Source organism: Oreochromis aureus, linkage group 12 (assembly GCF_013358895.1).
Source record: "Oreochromis aureus strain Israel breed Guangdong linkage group 12, ZZ_aureus, whole genome shotgun sequence".
Classification (NCBI taxonomy): Eukaryota; Metazoa; Chordata; class Actinopteri; order Cichliformes; family Cichlidae; genus Oreochromis; species Oreochromis aureus.
In genome coordinates this window covers 36,044,363-36,059,905 of record NC_052953.1, presented here as the reverse complement: position 1 = coordinate 36,059,905, position 15,543 = coordinate 36,044,363, and the positions used below count along the sequence as shown (strand labels likewise).

General features: G+C 43.3%; 1 protein-coding gene across 2 annotated transcripts in view; it reads left to right on the top strand.

The window, feature by feature from the left end:
- Positions 1 to 361: 361 nt before the first annotated feature.
- pdzd2 (PDZ domain containing 2) overlaps positions 362 to 15,543 on the top strand; it is a 94,602-nt gene continuing 79,420 nt past the window's right edge. For both annotated transcript variants that reach the window (XR_005615123.1, XM_039620883.1), the window contains exon 1: positions 362 to 652. The gene's annotated coding sequence lies outside the window, so the exon portion shown is untranslated. The remainder of the gene's footprint in view (positions 653 to 15,543) is intronic.

Sequence of the window (15,543 nt, the reverse complement as noted above, 5' to 3'; positions counted from 1 at the left end):
ATGAATAAGCGCAGTAACGTATACAGTACGGCTGGTTTCATTTGAACTTGGAGACAGCCAGAGGCAGCATTTACCAAACTATCCCGGCTCTAAAGGTAAAGAAAGTGGAAACACCGAACAGCATACTAACATTTGCTAATTGCTGCCTCATGTTGTAACAAGTTCAAGTTGGGAGAGCGCAGTTTGACAGACCATAGTATTATTATTAATACTATAGAGTGATCACATGATGTGATGGCCAACACATCACAACACGTAGTGGGGAGACCACGGGGGGAGGAGCTGGGCGCAAAAGAACCACCTCAACAAATCTGGACGTGACTCCACCCTCCGTGTCCAGTGGGGAGTGGAGCAGCCGAGTGACAGTTCAGCCCGAGCCCAAACCATCCGTGACTGGCTCGGCAGGCTGAAGTTTGACTTTGTCTCTGTGTTTTTTGCCTCAGTGTTCCCAGAGAAGATATCGGGACTTCTGAAGTTTGGAGCCGCTTTTCTTCAGGAAGCTTTGCGCCACTTTATTCCTGCACACAGGCGCTCCGTGAAGCGGGTCTTTCATCTCTCTTTAAAAAAGAAAAGAAGAAAAAACCCGCTCAAAACACGGAGGATCGTTGGAGCTGGAAGTGGAAGCCTCGGAGGAACACAGTGTAGCCCACAGGTACTGTAGCTCTGCGTTATCTTTGCACTGACTCACACCGTGAGTACACGTTTAGAGACGTGGACGGTAACACAGCAGTGACTGAGCCTTTGCGAGTTTGTCGCTTTCACAGAATAGGGACACGCTGGAAAACAGCGAGCATCAGCAGTATCGTGACTGGCTGCCAAGGGCGTAGATTTGGTTTTGGCATTGGTGGGGACAGATGATTCAACCACCGAACCCTGCGCTGTTTCTTTTTTTTTTTTTTTTTTTTGTTTTTGTCTTTGCTTCTTCATTAAAAAAAAAAAAAAAAAAAAAAGGAGAAATATACTTGCTTACATATGCTATTCTACATGCTTTTAAACCATTTAAAATTACAATTCATAGTTTTATATGTGAATTATATAATGTTAAATTACTAGACTTTAGTTTACTTCAGCCATATTCCATATAAATCAGGTATCATACAAAATAAAAAAAAAAGCTCAAATAGAGTCATGACAATAAAAGAATATGACTTTAAGGACATTACTTCAGTTATAGTGCACCAACATCTCTTACACATTAGCACTAAGGAACACTGAATGACCTGATGGTTTTTGTCCATAAACTACTCATCTAAGATTACCACAAAGTAAAAGATCTCTCAGCAAAATTATGCAACCTTTTAGGCACTATTGCCCCGATCAAATCAGTGAGCTGGGACTTTTTATTCTAAACATGAACTACTGTTACAGCAACAGACATGGACTACTGGTGCCCCACACAACAACTCAATGTCCACTATGTGAAGGAGTCTATACTACTGTTTATACTATACTGTCTATACTATACTGTCTATACTATACTGTCGTGGTGGACATGGCAACACTTTTTTCATGGTTACATACAGTTTTAGACTGATGTGGGCCAAAGCCTAGCACATACCTGCCAACCTTGAGACCTCAGAATTAGGGAGACATTCAAAGGGTTTTTTTTGTTGTTGTTTTTTTTTTACAGTGTTTACTTATCGGAAAAAATAAGTTAAATGTCACCGGCCTGTTCCGGGGTGTCCAAATTCAGAGGTTGCGTCCAACTGAGGACCCGGCCTTTGCAGGCTAAGTGGGCCGGGTCCTCCGAAAGCCGGGTAGACCGGAAATGAGCGACCGTGAAATTCGGGGTCTAGCCTTCATAATTACGTCACCTCTGCCGTCTGCTCCTTGCTGTCTAAATAAAATAAAATATAACCGGACGCTTGCGTAGATTCTCGACCATCTCACACTTCTGTTTAATCAGTTTTCTGTTTGACATTTATTCAGCTGTGTGAAAACCCCAGAGGAACCCTCCTCGAGGGATTAATAAAGTTTTATTTAATCTAATCTAATAACTTTATTCTCAGCCAAACCGATTTACTCATGAACAAATAAAACACTGAAAAAGGCCAAACAATAACATGTTTAAGTTATTTGAAGTTTACACAGCTACATTCTCGCCTGAAAACATGTTAAAAGTTTATTTCGCGACCCAGAAAGAGTAATGAGAGTAATATTAATACTAAGTAGCTGCAGTAGCAGCTATTGTTATATATATTATAGGATATGGTTTTTCAATTTTGTTGTGGAAAATCGGGAGAAATTGGGAGAATGGTGGCTCCGGGAGCTTTTCGAGGGGCACTGAAATTCGGGATTCTCCTGGAAAATCGGGAGTGTTGGCATGTATGGCCTGGTATTGCCTGTAACGTTATTATGACGGACACATTTTATGAGTGAACTTGACTTTAAGTGACTTACAGGTTTCTTTGAAAAATACTTTCTTATGCACGTTCTTCCTCTTTGCTACCGTCCTGTCCTCCTCGCAGCGCAGGTTTGCCGCTGCTAAAACTAAACAGAGCTCCCTGAAAGGCACAGCCAATCACATTGGCCATATTTGTCACATGAGGTAGGACTCCAGTAGAGAACGTAATTTAACTCTTTCTGCACCGCTGGGTGACTGAGACGCTGACAGATCGATTTTTTCTTTCTATCGGGTTTGTATTTCTTTACTCGCAGAGATCAAATTATTGGTGGGGACAATTCAATAATCGCTGGATATTGGTGGGGACATGTCCCTTCCGTCCATGCCAAATCGACGCCCTTGCTGGCTGCACAGCTCCGGACCGTCTGAGCGCTTCACTTTATTACGCATTATACGGACAGCTGCGAACTAAATAAGTCACGTCATTGAAGACTTTCAAATTCTAACTATCAACCATAACTAACCAATCTGACCAGCAACATTTTCATTAGAAAAAGTTTTGTGTTAATGCATAAATATTATTATTATTGTTGGTAGTAGTAGATACATGTAGATAACAGCAGAAGGTTAAACTATAACCTCAACAACAACACCGTGTGTGTGTGTGTGTGTGTGTGTGGTGTTGTTTTTCTTCTTCTTGAACTTATAATTTAAAAGCAAAAAGCGTGAATGTCTCTTTGATGTGTTTACTGACCGTCAGTCTGTCAGACACACCGAGTGATTCCTTAAAGTGCTCATAGAGAGCGTGCTCAGGAACTCTGCTCTCTCAGCTCCATTCACTGTTGCTTTCAAGCTCTTTTGGCTCCAGTTTTAAAATGACCTCATTAAGAAGTAATGTGATTTCTTTTCAGTGGAGAGACTGCCATCCAACATTCACAGCCTACCACCCTCACGAACCACACAAGTAATACTTAGCTGAGCAGAGCATGTGAAATATGTACAGTATGATTATGAACATGTTGTATACGAAACCATCCAAACGTATTTCACTGCTACATGTCACATGTCTCTGATGTGTCACTGATGTATGAGAGGACACATCGTGGGCTTCACTGGAAAAAACTAAACAAATAATCTGAAATACCTGGTCCTGGTACTAATACTGCAGTTTTAGATATTATGGATGTTTTTCCCACGTTCCAAATTAGAGTGGCTTTGTTTGCATCTGTATGTAAAACGCCTCGAGGCAGCTGTAGTTGCTGTGAATTGAAGTTGAACTGCGTGGTAACAGAGGTCGAAAGTAACAAAATACAAGTACTTGTAACTGTACATAAAATTTTCTGTTATTTTTATTGTTAACCTTTATTTATCCAGATCAAAGTTTCCAAGAGGGCAGCACATAAAGACAATATAACAAATGCAGTATTCCACACAGACACAGGAATAGTATGCAACAGCAGTCACACTAACCAGAGGAGCTTTTCTCTCGCTCATATAAATACAACTAAAGTCCCACATTGTAACTATTTCTGACCGTTTCAGTTTATTCTGTGGATTATTCCAGAAACACAGACAGTATATTTAAATGTTGTTGTTTTTTAATTGTGTTATGACTCAGGGGACAAACATTTGTGTGATGTTGGGAGAGTGTGGGCTAGACTGGACCTGGTTTTTACACACACATAAGAAGGAACCGGGCCAAGGAGGGACACCGAGATTTACCAAGAAACTGTGTATGCATGCTGTGGACATGTGCTGTCTGTGGTCATGTGCTGTCTGTGGACATGTGCTGTCTGTGGACATGTGCTGTCTGTGGTCATGTGCTGTCTGTGGACATGTGCGGTCTGTGGTCATGTGCTGTCTGTGGACATGTGCTGTCTGTGGACATGTGCTGTCTGTGGTCATGTGCTGTCTGTGGTCATGTGCTGTCTGTGGACATGTGCTGTCTGTGGACATGTGCTGTCTGTGGACATGTGCTGTCTGTGGTCATGTGCTGTCTGTGGACATGTGCTGTCTGTGGTCATGTGCTGTCTGTGGTCATGTGCTGTCTGTGGACATGTGCTGTCTGTGGACATGTGCGGTCTGTGGACATGTGCTGTCTGTGGTCATGTGCTGTCTGTGGTCATGTGCTGTCTGTGGACATGTGCTGTCTGTGGACATGTGCTGTCTGTGGACATGTGCTGTCTGTGGTCATGTGCTGTCTGTGGACATGTGCTGTCTGTGGTCATGTGCTGTCTGTGGTCATGTGCTGTCTGTGGACATGTGCTGTCTGTGGACATGTGCGGTCTGTGGACATGTGCTGTCTGTGGTCATGTGCTGTCTGTGGACATGTGCTGTCTGTGGTCATGTGCTGTCTGTGGACATGTGCTGTCTGTGGACATGTGCTGTCTGTGGTCATGTGCTGTCTGTGGTCATGTGCTGTCTGTGGACATGTGCTGTCTGTGGACATGTGCTGTCTGTGGACATGTGCTGTCTGTGGTCATGTGCTGTCTGTGGTCATGTGCTGTCTGTGGACATGTGCTGTCTGTGGACATGTGCTGTCTGTGGACATGTGCTGTCTGTGGTCATGTGCTGTCTGTGGACATGTGCTGTCTGTGGTCATGTGCTGTCTGTGGACATGTGCTGTCTGTGGACATGTGCGGTCTGTGGACATGTGCTGTCTGTGGTCATGTGCTGTCTGTGGACATGTGCTGTCTGTGGTCATGTGCTGTCTGTGGACATGTGCTGTCTGTGGACATGTGCTGTCTGTGGACATGTGCGGTCTGTGGACATGTGCTGTCTGTGGACATGTGCTGTCTGTGGACATGTGCGGTCTGTGGTCATGTGCTGTCTGTGGTCATGTGCTGTCTGTGGACATGTGCGGTCTGTGGACATGTGCGGTCTGTGGTCATGTGCTGTCTGTGGTCATGTGCTGTCTGTGGACATGTGCTGTCTGTGGTCATGTGCGGTCTGTGGACATGTGCGGTCTGTGGACATGTGCTGTCTGTGGACATGTGCTGTCTGTGGTCATGTGCGGTCTGTGGACATGTGCGGTCTGTGGACATGTGCTGTCTGTGGACATGTGCTGTCTGTGGTCATGTGCTGTCTGTGGACATGTGCTGTCTGTGGACATGTGCGGTCTGTGGACATGTGCTGTCTGTGGTCATGTGCTGTCTGTGGTCATGTGCTGTCTGTGGACATGTGCTGTCTGTGGTCATGTGCGGTCTGTGGACATGTGCGGTCTGTGGACATGTGCTGTCTGTGGACATGTGCGGTCTGTGGACATGTGCGGTCTGTGGACATGTGCGGTCTGTGGACATGTGCTGTCTGTGGTCATGTGCGGTCTGTGGATATATAGAAAACACCATTTAGCAGTAGCAGAGAGAGCATTAATCAGCAGATCAGCATAAAGACTCCAGTATCTGTTCTACATTAGATTATCAGAACAAGTTTGTTACTTTTGGTTTGAGGCAGGTTTTTATTTCACATCATTGCGTGCCATCAAAAAGATGCAAAAACATATAATTTATGCATCATTTGTAGCGCTGTACTAAGAGTTAAAGTAGGCCAGAACAATCCAGAAGTGTTTTTGAAAGGAGAAAGACAGGAGGTTTGGCTTGAAGGTGAGGGCTGTTCAATGCAATCTGAAATATAAAGCTTACATGCGAGCGACCTTTAATATATTATATACTGGATCAGTATATGATGCAAAATGTCATATGAACCTGAAGTGTGTACAAACTGTATGTTATTTACAGGGTGCATGAAAACACTGCAGGTTAGAGCAGGACGAAGGTTCACAGCAGGAATGATTGTTGTTGATTCACTACAACTAATGTTGTACTAATGCACTAAATGTGCTACATTTTCTGCTTAGGTGTGACTCAAAGTCAAGAAACAGTTTGCACTAATATTATTTTGTTCTTATTATTGTTGGCGTGAGTAGAGCAGGGCGATGTGACCAAAAATATTTATCACGATATACATTTGAAAATTTGCGATAACGATATAACTGACGATATAATTAACACTAGACAAAATACTTTACAACTTCACAACTTTATTAGTGCAACAAACCCCATCAATGTATTTTCACTTAAACAAGCAGCTGTTTTTTATGTGCATTAAAGTTACAGTCAGGTCCATAAATATTGGGACATCAACACAATTCTAACATTTTTGGCTCTATACACCACCACAATGGATTCCAAATGAAATGAACAAGATGCGCTTTAACTGCAGACTGTCAGCTTTTATTTGAGGGTATTTACATCCAAATCAGGTGAACGGTGTAGGAATTACGACAGTTTGTATATGTGCCTCCCACTTCTTAAGGGACCAAAAGTAATGGGACAATTGGCTTCTCAGCTGTTCCATGGCCAGGTGTGTGTTATTCCCTCATTGCCCCAATTACAATGAACAAATAAAAGGTCCAGAGTTCATTTCAAGTGTGCTGTTTGCATTTGGAACCTGTTGCTGTCAGCTGCCAGGATGAGATCCAAAGAGCTGTCACTATCAGTGAAGCAAGCCATCATTAGGCTGAAAAAACAAAACAAACCCATCAGAGAGATAGCAAAAACATTAGGCGTGGCCAAAACAACTGTTTGGAACATTCTCAAAAAGAAGGAACGCACCGGTGAGCTCAGCAACGGCAAAAGACCCGGAGGACCACGGAAAACAACTGTGGTGGATGACCAAAGAATCTTTTCCCTGGTGAAGAAAACACCCTTCACAACAGTTGGCCAGATCAAGAACACTCTCCAGGAGGTTGGTATATGTGTGTCAAAGTCAACAATCAAGAGAAGACTCCACCAGTGTGAATACAGAGGGTTCACCACAAGATGTAAACCACTGGTGAGCCCCAAAAACAGGAAGGCCAGATTAGAGTTTGCCAAACGACATCTAAAAAGCCTTCACAGTTCTGGAACAACATCCTATGGACAGACGAGACCAAGATCAACGTACCAGAGTGATGGGAAGAGAAGAGTATGGAGAAGGAAAGGAACTGCTCATGATCCTAAGCATACCACCTCATCAGTGAAGCATGGTGGTGGAAGTGTCATGGCGTGGGCATGTATGGCTGCCAGTGGAACTGGTTCTCCTGTATTTATAGATGATGTGACTGCTGACAAAAGCAGCACGATGAATTCTGAAGTGTTTCGGGCAATATTATCTTCTCATATTCAGCCAAATGCTTCAAAACTTTTTGGACGGCGCTTCACAGTGCAGATGGACAATGACCCAAAGCAAACTGCAAAAGCTACCAAAGAGTTTTTGAAGGGAAAGAAGTGGACTGTTTTGCAATGGCCAAGTCAATCACCTCAGAATCCGATTGAGCATGCATTTCACTTGCTGAAGACAAAACTGACGGGAAAATGCCCCAAGAACAAGCAGGAACTGATGACTGTTGCAGTAGAGGCCTGGCAGAGCATCACCAGGGATGAAACCCAGCGTTTGGTGATGTCAATGTGTTCCAGACTTCAGGCTGTGATTGACTGCAAAGGATTTGCAACCAAGTATTAAAAAATGAATGTTTGATTTATGGTTCTTCTTCTGTCCCATTACTTTTGGTCCCTTAAGAAGTGGGAGGTACATTTGCAAACTAATGTAATTCCTACACCGTTCACCTGATTTGGATGTAAATACCCTCAAATAAAAGCTGACAGTCTGGAGTTAAAGCGCATCTTGTTCGTTTCATTTGGAATCCATTGTGGTGGTGTATAGAGCCAACAATGTTAGAATTGTGTCAATGTCCCAATATTTATGGACCTGACTGTATATAAAAATGTAACAGTGCAAATTCCTTGCTGACAGTTTAACCAAAAGGCATTTCCAGTGTAAATTGGCCGACATATCCTCAGCATAACCATGTATAATATCCACAAAACTTAAAAAGAGGTTATACACACACAATACGGTAATATTATGTTGAAGCACAGTACGTATCACTCCGCGAGGCTCCTGCCTACGATAGCCGTAATGCTCCAACGATCCATCAAGCGGTGCGGCTTCGTAGCTTAGCAAAGTCGTACTAAAACATTTGACAGATTTTCGAGCGCCGTGTAGCACATAAAATCATTTCGAGGTCAGTAAACACAACCAGAATTCATACATAAGGCACGCGGGATTATAAGGGACACTGTCGATTTTCAGAAAAATCAAAGGATTGATTTTAAGTGTGCCGTATTTTCCAAACAACACGGTAATAACGACGGCCCGCTAGCATGCGCTACCAAAAATAGTGCTTTGTTGTGTATCTGACGGACGAAAGCTAAACCAGTTCCACACCACTGAAGTTGCAGCATTTTTGCAAACCAGTTCTGGTTCATCCGTTTCATTCAACGATCCGCTTTCGCTCTTCTCATTCTGCGTCGCCGCCATGTGCGTATGTAAACAAAGGCACTGCCCATGCGCGTTTTACCCATATTCTATCGCGATATTTCATTTTCCTATCGTTGCCCAAAATTACACCGGTATTACCGTGAACGGTATGATATGGCCCAGCTCTAGCTGGGAGGTTCAGTTAGCTTTGCACAAAATAGTAGAAACCTCTTCAGAAAAGCTGCTTTTCACTTTCTGACTCTGAGTACATTTCAGAGCCTGCACGCTTGTTCAGGATTTCAGTACAATACTTTTTTAACACAAGTACTGTACTGTAACCCTCTGCTAACCCTCCTGTTCTCAGGTACAACAATGATATGTGTGGGTCAGTTTGACACAGGTCATTGTTAGTCGTCCAAACCAAAATATTCCCATAAACAGTGTTTATATGTCATGATTAACTCCATTACTAACATTTCAATCAATATTTAATGCAATGTGGCTCTCACAGATCATGGTTCAGTGATGATATATATCTTGTTTTTTCATTAAAAATGTGTATTAAAACATTTTTAATGTGCATTGGAAAGTCCTGCATGCAAAACAGAATAGTTTCCATGATATTTTCTAAAATGTAGTAATAATAGCTGTCAGCATGCATCAGATTACTGAGAGAAAATACAAAGTCTCCAGAGACGTGTCCTGCATCCCACAGACTGCCTGCTGATTCACAGACCCCAGCCAGGACTCCCAAACATCCATCCTGTCAGTTCTCCCTAAGATACACTGTCTCTTCAGATGAGCTGTTTTCAGAATGACTTTCTGTACCGAGTTGAGAGTGACGATTTCTGTCACACGAGTCACTGCCACACTAGTAAATGGTAAATGGCCTGTATTTGTATAGCGCTTTACTTAGTCCCTAAGGACCCCAAAGCGCTTTACACTAGTGGGACTTGGCACCGTTTCTTAGCGTGTTTCGTGCAGACAGTTTTGCCTGATGTGTATGTCAGGATGAAGACCACTATATTTAACCATTTTTTGATAATATTGTCGTCCTTGGAGGGATATGAATAGCAGTTTCCTCATTTGGTTCATAATCTGAATCATCAGACCTCAAGATGTTCTTCAGCCACATCCTCCTCAGACGAATCTCCCACCCTGTGATCAAAGCTCCAGAGCCTGCTGGACTCTTAGCTGTTTACTTCTGCTGCCCGTTTGGTAATAAGCTGACAGGCTGCAGAGTGTAATGTTGTCTCCACTGCAGAGAGTCCTTATGTACTGTGCTCGTTTCCTGCTGAGTGTACATTCAGTGTGGATGGAGCTGACCCACGAGAGCAGAAAAGGTTCCCACCAAAAGTCATAACATCACTTTACACATGAGGTCAGTAGGTCAGTGTGTGTGTGTGTTTGAAGTGAAATATGGCTCACCCCGTTAGCCTCCACTTTGACAACCAGGTCAAACTGACTCGAACCATCTGACTTGACCATTTATATGTTGATCACACTTTTTAAGCCAAGCAAAAGAAATTTCATGTTAAAAAAGCAATTTTAACTATTTTTAAAAATTGTTTCAAATATCAAAACAGTCAGTTGGACCCACAAGATAACAGGAGGGTTAAAGCCTGTCTGTAGCTCAGCTGCTTCCCTGAAATCAAGTAAGACGGGCCTCAAATTTCTAACAGCAGGTTCAGCTGCTCTCCTGATCACAAGTCATTATTTGGTATCAGAATTGACCATAATGGATCAGTTGGGGTGACTCTGGGTGAACAGGCTCAAAAACTCATCCTGACAGCCATCAAAAGGCTAAACTTGAAGTTTACATACATGACTTCACACAGTGCGCTGCTTACTGTACTTCTTTCTTTTACATAAAGGTTTATAGTAGTCATTAGCCAGTCTGTAGTTCAAATGTCTTTATCCTGTCTTCCTTCTCTCACCCCAACCGGTCGCAGCAGATGGCCCCGCCCCTCCCTGAGCCTGGTTCTGCCGGAGGTTTCTTCCTGTTAAAAGGGAGTTTTTCCTTCCCACTGTCGCCAAAGTGCTTGCTCATAGGGGATCATATGATTGTTGGGTTTTTCTCTGTGCCTATAAAGCGCCTTGAGGCGACTTTTGTTGTGATTTGGTGCTATATAAATAAAATTGAATAGAATTGAATTGAAATAAATAAAATGTGGTTTCAGAGTTAGTAGTTCTGTGCCCTGGTCTCAGGTACACTGCTGTACTTCACATAAAAAAATATTTTGGCATGCGACTAAGAAAGTCCTAGGTCGCACCGGTGCAACCAGCCGTTCGAGCGCCAGTGCAACCTTACAGCCCTGCATGGGAAGCAAGAAATATTCCCATTACTTAACTGATCCTGAGCCAGGAAGGGATCAGAATCAGAATCAGAATCGTGTTTATTGGCCAAGTATATGTGCAGACAAATACAAGGAATTTGGTTCCGGTAGATGGTGGCTCTCAAGCACAGCAATGTAAATCACACACACACACACACACACACACACACACACACACACACACACACACACACACACACACACTTGTCTATATATACATTACACATACATACACATACATCCACAAAGCTGTGTAAACCAACTATAAATAACTAATCTAAACTTATATACATAAAATACAGAAATGAAATGAGGTGGAATGAATACTACAGAATGTACATAAGGTGCAGTTGCAGTCTGGCAGTGGGAGCAGTGTGACAGGTCAACTGTTTAGAAGGGAGATGGCGAGGGGAAAGAAACTGTTCCTGTCGGGTGGTCCTGGTCTGCAGGCTTCTGTACCGTCTGCCAGAGGGCAGCAGATCAAAAAGTCTGTGTCCAGGGTGTGAGGGGTCTGTGATGATTCCTGCCTGTTTCCTGGTTCTTGAGAGGTACAGATGCCTGGATGGAGGGCAGGGGGGCACCGATGATCCTTTCTGCTGCCCGTACAGTCCGCTGCAGTCTGCTCCTGTCCTGTTTAGGGGCTGCACCATACCAGACTGTGATGGAGGAGCACAGGACAGACTCAATGACTGCAATGTAGAACTGGATCAGCAGCTCCTGTGGAAGACTGTACTTCCCCAGTTGTCTCAGGAAGTACATCCTCTGCTGGGTCTTTTTGAGGATGGAGTTGATGTTGGTCTCCCACTTCAGGTCCTGGGAGATGGTGGTACCCAGCAACTTGAAGATCTCCACAGTCGACACCGGGCTGTCTGATATGGTGAGGGGGGGCAGAGTTGAGGGATGTCTCCTGAAGTCCACTGTCATCTCTACAGTTTTAAGAGTGTTCAGCTCCAGATTGTGCTGACTGCACCAGAGTACCAGCCGCTCAACTTCCTGCCGGTATGCAGACTCATCACCATCCTGAATGAGGCCAATGATGGTGGTGTCATCTGCAAACTTTAGGATCTATTAGTAACCACTATGACCAAGAGAAATAACTGCTGCAGATAAAAGCTTTGTGTATGCAGCTACATGTGTGAGTATTGTTTAAAGGTTTGATATGGAGGCTTGTGTGTGTTGTTAAGTTTGCACCAGTCCAAGCTCGAGGAAGAGAAACCTGGTTGCCTCTAGGTTAGAATGCAACTACTCAAAGAAGTCCTGCCATTAATTAATGCATAAATCTTAAATATGATTAACCTATCTCTAATAATCAACAGTGAAATCTGTGTGAATGTTTTTGTGCGTTAAAATTTCTTTTGACTCATCTGTTCGTAACGCAGCCGTTCACACTGAATGAATCATTCAGGACGAATTTGCTGCATTTATTTTTTCACATCAAGTTCAATGTTTCGATGTTTTGGATGTGTATAAACATCTGACCAATCACAACGTTGTCTAGTGATGACACAATCAAAGCGTTGTTGTGTCACAGAATGGCTCACATTCTCTGAAATGGTTTCTTTGACTCCTCGACTGTGGTCCCATCCTGCTAACAAGAGCTCAAACCGCCCAATATGTATGAAAGTGATACAGCTTCAGCTCCTAGAAACCATGAACTTCTCCATGCTGCTCTCCTTTTTTGGCCTGACTAGGGTGCTTGAGCCAAAACCCACTCCTGAGTACAACCAGGCTACGATGTAGGCTTAGGCAATATAGCTTCAAAGTTATATTTTTGAGCATAGAGAAAAAATACATAGAGTATTTTTGCTGCTTGCAGCTCCAGGCAGCAGCACGTATAAGTGAAAAGTATGTTTCAGCCTTTTAATGAGTTACTGTTACGCATGGCTCATCACCACCACGTGATCATATCAGTCACTCTCCCTGCACCTTTTGCTCTTCTTGTCATATGAAGCACAACATGTGAGTGACTCAGTAATATGGGACAGCCCTGCCACGAAGGACGAGACACCAGCAGCTGCTGATGTGTAAGGAAATATGAACAAATGACTCCACCAACACCACTGCAGCACTGGATACTTCCTTTCATATGACATATTACTGATGTGGATACACAGACTATAAGCAGGGCTCTAAGCAGCGGCTTAGAAAGCCAAAGATGCAACATCCCTCGTAAAAAACACGTTTCAGTTTTATTATGTGCCAATTATATCAATATTATATAATATTATCGTGCAGCTCAACAGTTACTCCAAAATGGATTGCATTAAACTTTTTACTTGAATATTCTATACAGTCCCATAGTCACAAAGTGAAGAAGGTTTGCTTGAAATTCTTGCACATTTATTAAAAATCATATTTAAAAATGGCGTGTAGATGAGGCTTCACACCTTTGACTGCAGTTGCAGCTTTAAGTCTTTTGGAGGATGATGCTACAAGCTTGGCACGCATATTTTTGAGCAGTCTCTCCCATTTATCTTAGCAGAACCTCTCAGCCTCCATCAGGGTAGGTGAAGAGACAAGCGTCATCAGTGCAGGTCTTTAAGTCCAGATTGAAAACCTATTTTTATTCTCTGGCTTTTAACTCTGTAGGAAACTGACACCTTCTTATTTATTTTATTGTATGTAATGATTTTATGGTATTTTTAATTTGGTAGTTGTTTTGATCTGTGTTGTTCAGCACTTTGGTCTGCCTGGTGTGTTCTTAAAGTGCTATACAAATAAACGATGATGATGATGATGATGATGATGATGATGATGAAGAGCATCAGTGCACAGTTATTTTCAGGTCTCTCAGGGATGTTCACTTAGCTTCAAGCCTGGGCTCCCTTTTCTTTCTCCCGCCCGTCCGCTTAGACATTGTCATACTATACTACATATATACTATATACATGTTATAGTTTTACTTTTTTATGTTCATAACTTTGTAACAATTTGAAGCATTTTGTCATAACGGGGTGTTGTGTGTAAATGCTTTTTGTATGAATAGAGGAGGTTGATATTTCTGTAGTTGTACACAGACACAGCCTGCTCTGCTCGGTCCCCACACAGCTCACATAAACTGCTGACAGCAGCTCAGCGTGGCCTGGAACAATAAATATCTGTAATCCCTCGCATGTTCCAGTGGCCCTGTCTAGCCAAACACACTGTGTCCTGTGCTGTATGCTTTATTACAGAGCTGAAGCTAAAAAACGAGAAAGGGAACTACAACTAACTGAATGTCAGTGTCGGTTTTTATTTTATATGGCACATGTTATTATTAACTCATACGTTAACACACACACACACACACACACACACACACACACACAGAGTTATTAAGTACAGGCATGTGAGACTAAAAAAGGACTTTTTGATTTCAGCCATACTTATAACTGACCTCAGGTCAGCAGGCAGCTGTGAACGGGCCCACAGGAACTGAAGCCTCCTCAGCACACTGACTGATTCTGGGAACAGTTCAAAGATCTGCTGACCTAAGAAGTCTAATCAGGTTATAGTCAGTGAGCAAATCAGAGATGTACCAGGGGGCCAAATCACTGAGATGCTCTATTGGCTCCCAGTTCAACACACCTTCAAAGCCCTTCTGTTAGTTCATAAAGTGATTTTAATACTGGCTTAATGTGGTTACATCTCTGGGTATGCTTACTATGCTTCTAGATGGGAATACTCTTTAAAAGGTGTTTGAATTCACTGAGAGGGCTCGCCATGCACAACATGAAAAGTCTAACACCAGGCAGCAAAGGAAGTTTGACCTGCTTGTTGTGCATTTGAAACTCGAAAAAGGGTGTCCTAAGTGAGCAGAAAGGATAAGGATGCCACGCCGAGGATGTGGACAAGTGGGTGAAAAATGTATCTGACAGGCAGCTCAGCCAAGCAGAAAAAAACATCCTTGCAAAAGGGCTGAACGTTGCTGTGGCACAGAGACAAACGTCGGCCTGTCTCAGCAATGCAAAGCCCCCAGCATCCAACATCAACATGGAGGAGAGGAAGGCACTCACACCACTTAGTAATTACAACAACATCATCATCCTTCCAGCAGACAAGGGTAGGTGACCAGAAAGACTATCATGAGAACATTTTGTCACTGCACAGTGAGAAAAATACTTACAAGCTCCTGAAACGAGACCCAGGAAGTGTTTACATGAAGAGGCTGATAGACTGTCTGAAGCAGTCGACTTTAATGACCAGACCCCATAACACAGGTTATACCCAGGGGAAGCTACACTAAGGTTTTGCGATTGGACGAATACATCGACTATTGGCTGAAGGACCAGCCTTAGAAATGAAGCCTGGAGCGCTGAGAGGTTCACATGCTTCCACTAACGCCTGACCAGCCGCCAGCTGAGGTGCTGTGTAACAGTGGAGGAAGTGGAGTGGGTAGGCGTGAGCAGCCGTCACTCGTAATAAATCGTTTTCTCCTGTCACTTTGACACTCGTGTTGTGTTGCTTCCTCCTCACTACTCTGTAAATAAGCGACATGCAGCGCCCAGTGATTGTTTCCTGTGGCTGCTTGGGTTTGGGGGGAGCAGGTGCCTCATCTATGCTGTGGCCATTCTGCGCATGGAC